Source organism: Gracilinanus agilis, chromosome 1 (assembly GCF_016433145.1).
Source record: "Gracilinanus agilis isolate LMUSP501 chromosome 1, AgileGrace, whole genome shotgun sequence".
In the NCBI taxonomy this organism is placed as follows: domain Eukaryota; kingdom Metazoa; phylum Chordata; class Mammalia; order Didelphimorphia; family Didelphidae; genus Gracilinanus; species Gracilinanus agilis.
In genome coordinates this window covers 790,359,480-790,364,804 of record NC_058130.1, presented here as the reverse complement: position 1 = coordinate 790,364,804, position 5,325 = coordinate 790,359,480, and positions in this window count along the sequence as shown.

Here is a 5,325-nt window from a genome sequence, read left to right as displayed (position 1 = left end):
GTCTCACTCCTCTCTTATCCTCCTTCTCCTCCTCACCCCCAGCCCTGTTCCTCCTCCTTATAGTCCTTCCTCTCTCCTCAACCCTGATCAGTCCATCTTGTTCCTCTCCTCCTCCCAATCCTCAACTTCAATCTCCTTCCTACCCCCAGCCCTGACATTGGTCCCACCCCTCTCCTCTCCACCCTACCCCAAACCTCATCCCCAATTCTTCCACCCTGCCTGCCTAACCCCTAATCAACCCATCCCTCTCTGCACACCCACTCCTCCCCCTTCCCCTACCCACTCCACAATAGCCCAAGTAACCAACTCAACAAGTCAAGCTGTAGTAACCACAGATGATTCAAATAAAGGCCTATTACCTCTCAGAGATGTTCCTATTTATAATAGATGTGGAGACTTAGTTAATATTAGACATCATATATCTTTTTCTCCACAAGATATTGAGAGATTCAAAAGAAAAAACTCCTTCCTTTGAAAATGAGCCCATGGTAGTCATAAATAAGGTAGACAGCATTTCCCACATGTACAATTCCACGTGGATTGATGTGGAAGATCTGCTCCATGCCTTGCTAACAGAAAGGGAAAGAAATAAGCTTTTTTCTCTTGTTAATCAGGCCCAAGGAAAGGAATCAACTCATTGGCCAATGGAAGATTCCAAATGGGACCCAAATTCAGAGCAAGATTACTTACAATTATGCCAGGCAGGAAATGCATTAATAAAAGCAATGTGAGCTTGTTCTGATAGACCTGGTACATGGACTAAATTCAAACATCTAAAGCAGGAAGATAATGAAAACCCCTCTCAGTTTATGGATAGACTTATTGAGCTGGGAGGCAGATATATAGATTTGGATATTTCTAGAGAAAAAGATATTAGACAAATCAGGATACAATTTGTGAAAAACAATTGCAAGGTAGTTAAGAATTATTTTATGACTAGCTGTCCAAACTGGCCTAATATGGACTTCGAAGAATTAAAAAGAGTGGCAGTTTATGCTTTTGAGGGACATAAGGAAAAAGAGAAAGAGAACACTAATTTAATGGAGACATTAATGAAGGAAATAAAAAAAATAACCAAAGCAGTTAGAAAGGCAAAGCAGGGAGTGGTCATAGCTCCCTTACAAGAATCTACACAACAACTTCTAATGTTATTTTTGTGCAAAGGTGGGTCATGTATTTATGGATTGTAGGAAGAGAAATCAGGTAAAAAGAAATAGAAGCTTCAGGAATAATGTAAATAATAGGAGAAATAGCAACTCAAATGAGGCCAACCATAACTCACACCAAAACCCCTGTGCTCAGTGTGGGGGAACCCAGAGGATAGAAGGGGATCTTTCTAATGGTGTGGGGGGGAAGGCTCTGGAGTTGGGGATTGAGACTTTCGACTTCCAAGACACTGATGTATTAATGCCAATTATCCTAGTTCATTCCCCTCCCCAAAACAAAAAACCTCACATGACCCTGAAAGTTGGGAACACGTATTATGACTGCCTATTAGAAACTGGAGCTTCTAGGTCAGTTTTCATAAGTAAACTTGACTCTGGATGTAATACTATTGGTGCTTTGAATGTAGTAGGGGTGTCAGGAGCACTTCTAAAGGTTCAAAAGCTTTCCCCTCAAATGGTGTCTGTTGGACCCCTCACAGAAGAACATTCTTTCCTTTTAATGCCAGATTCCCCTACAAATTTTTAGGGAGAGATCTTTTATGCAAACTTAGAGCCATGATAACATCTTCTCTGGATGGCTCTATGAAGCTAGAATTGTCTGAGGATTGCTTAAAATTGTTTCCTATCCTTCTTTCAGACAGTCAGGAGGTGAAGGAACACCCGACCTTTGAAATCCCAGCTGATATACCTGAGTCTCTTTGGGCTACATCTTCTTCTGATGTAGGCCTACTGAAATCAGCTGATCCTGTTCAGATTAAGATGGAAAATTCCCCACTTCCTTCCATTTCTCAGTATCACCTATCAAAAGAGGCAATTGAGGGAATTTCCCCAGTGATAGATTGATTAATTAAACAATGAATAATAATCCCATGCAAATCTGAATGTAATACACCTATTCTCCCTGTAAAAAAAAGCCAAAATTAGGCCCAGATGGTAAATGTGTATATAGATTTGTACAAGATTTAAGGGCTGTAAATAATAATGTCATAAAAAGATATCCTGTGGTTGCAAACCAAAACACAATAATTCTTCTATTCCCAACACAGACATATACTTTACTGTAATGGATTTGTGCTCAGCATTTTTTTATACCAATTCATGAGGATTCCAGACATATATTTGCTTTTACCTGGAAGGGTTCCCAAAGGACTTTGTGTTGATTGCCACAAGAGTATGTAGAAATCCCTACCCTATTTGCACAAATTTTGGCCCAAGATATAGATAATATTCAATTTAAACATAGTCGATCAATTAAATATGTGGATGATTTACTCTTGGCTCCACTATTTGCAATGGCACACCAAGAAGACAGCAAACATCTTCTTTTAGAATTACATAAGAGAGGCCACAAAGTCTAAAATACAGTTTCAAAGGTGTCTCCACAAAGTGGAATACTTAGGGTTCATTTTACCTGCTGGTTCCCATTCTATTTCTCCTAAGCACATTAAGGATATTCAAAAATTAAGAGTGCTCCCACTAAGAAACAGTTAAGAGCAATATTAGGAGCAACAGGTTTTTATAGGCAATGGATCGCTTGCTATGGGGAAATCACTAAACCCCTTATAGTACTAACAAAAGATTCAGTCACTGAATTGCTTAGGTTAGAACTAGAACACTTGTCAGCTCTATCAAATTTAGAACAAGCTATCTTTTCTGCCCCTGCTCTAGGTATCTCATATTATACTAAACCGTTCACTTTATATGTACATGAACAGAAAGAGGTGGCTTCAGGTATTTTAACCCAAAGTCTAGGAAAGGCTCAGCATCCAGTTGCTTATTATTCAGCCCAGCTAGACTCAGTAGTTTCAGGAATATAACCATGCCTTAGAAACATAGCTGCCACAGCTTTATTAGTAACTAAGGTGGCTGACTTGGTATAGGGATGCCCATTAAAAATTATGTGCCGACATGAAGTAGTAGCATTGTTGCTCAGACATAGAACATAGGCATTCTCAGATCAAAGATTCACAAGATATGGAATAATCTTATTAAACAATGAAAATATTACTTTAAAATGTTGTACAACTCTTAATCCTGCTATCTTGCTTCCTGATTTACCAATCTCAGGAGAACCATTACATAGTTGTGAAACTTTAGTGTCAATGGCTGAAAAGTCTTGAGAAGATCTCCTGTACACTCCCTTAGATAAACCAGATCTAGTTTTATTTACTATTGGTTCTTCTTTCATGAGGGATGGAATGCGTTACACTGGAGCTGCTGTAGTCACACGGTTTGCCACTGTTTGGTCAGCTTCACTGCCCTCAAATATGAGTGCTCAAGGTGCCGAAATGATAGCTCTAAAACATGCCTGTATGATTGCCAAGGGTAAGAAAGCAAAAATGTACACAGACTCAAGATATGCATTTGGAATTTGTCATGCAGTGGGTATGTTATGGCTTCAGAGAGGATTTTTAACCTCAGCTGAAAAAACTATAGCAAATGCAGAAATTATTAATGAAGTTCTTTCTGCCCTCCAGCTACCCAAAGTCCTAGTTGTAGTTCATTTCTTTGCTTATACAAGTGGAACTGACCCTGTCTCTGAGGGAAATGACTGAGCAGACATTGCTGCAAAACTAGTGGCTATAAAAGGACCTCAATTCATTTTAACATTAACAACAAATAATGAAACAGATTTATCACTTTCCTATAATGAAAAGGAAGTGGAAAAATTAGAAGCAACGATTTAAGGCTAAACAGATAAATGGAGTATGGGTGTCATCTGAAGGAAAACCCCTGTTTCCTAGAAGTTTTTATCAGCAAATATGCCACTCAGTGCATAAGAATGGTCACTTTGGCACTCAGGGTATTGTAGACTCTGTTAAAAAGGTATGGATAGCATCTGGTATAACTACCATAGCCTCTAAGGTGTATTGTAAAGTTGAAAAGACCTTGTACCCCTTTTAAAAACTACAATTACCCAAACTCCCTTTCACCATACCCTTAATTCCTTAAGCCTTTTCCTATTGCTTGTGGGTTAAAACTACAATACCCAAACTCCCTTTCACCATACCCATAATTCCTTAAGCCTTTTCCTATTGGTTGTGGGTTTCATGGGCTGCTTTTGATATGGTTGTTGTGGGCGTGGTGACGGGGCTTTTGTAGAGGAAGAGGCGTGGTAAGGTTGAGACTCTTTCCCTGTGCTTTAAATAAAATCCTTATAAATATCATACTTTGGAGGCATTGAATATTAAATTTAAAACTTACAGTTGGCAACTTAACAAAGGGATTTTCAGACTCTCTGTGAAAATACTTCCCAGCTACGCCTCCCCATCCCCTACCCTCCCCCAGCCGTGGAGCTTTCTGCAGTTTTTTTTAAACCTTTGCTGAAGCAGCTGCCTCCCATTATTTTCCCCCTGATTTGTGCATTTTCCCTCCCAGATATCTTTCACCTGCCTTCCTCACCCGCTCCACCCTTGTACTGGTTCCTCAGACTGCTGCAGCCTCCCTATGCCTTCCAAGCGCTTTTTCCCACCCCTTGACTGCCTGGCTGGGCGGGGTTTTAAAACCTAAGGCTGCTTTCAGCCCCAAGCTGCAGCCAGCACCAGGCTTAAGCTGCTTTATTTACTATTGCAGTTTCCTGCTACTATGGACCTTTTTGACACTGTCCAGCTGACCTGCCTGGTACTCCTGTGACTGGTAAGCTTTAAAGCACCTCCCAGCCCCTAGTCCCTGCACAAGAGCCTTTTAACCTTGAAGAAACCCCTAACCTTTGCTGGGTTAATTTTTGCCTTGGTGTGGGGAGGTCCTGACCTTTTTCATCCACCCCAGCCTGCTTTCTAGCTTCCCTGCCCAACTGGGGTTTAAAAAAAAAAGCAAGGTAATTGCTTCAACCCCCAGTTTCTGACTGTGAAGGCTTTAGAGTGAATGTGCCCTGTTTTGTAGCCATATCCTCCATTTTGGTTTCTGGCAAACACAGTCATGCCCCTTGCTTACCACTCCCAACCTTCTCTGTTGTAGTGTGACCACTTAGCCACCAGAGTTCAATAGAGAACAAAAAAATATTTTTTTTTCCTTTTCTCTGTTTCTCCCCCTTCTTCCTGCTGAGTAACAACACCAAATAAGTATATATATAAAGGCATTAACATTTTTTAATTAAAAAAATTAAATTAATATCAAAAAAAAAGTTTTTACAAATTTAATATAATTATAAATTATATAC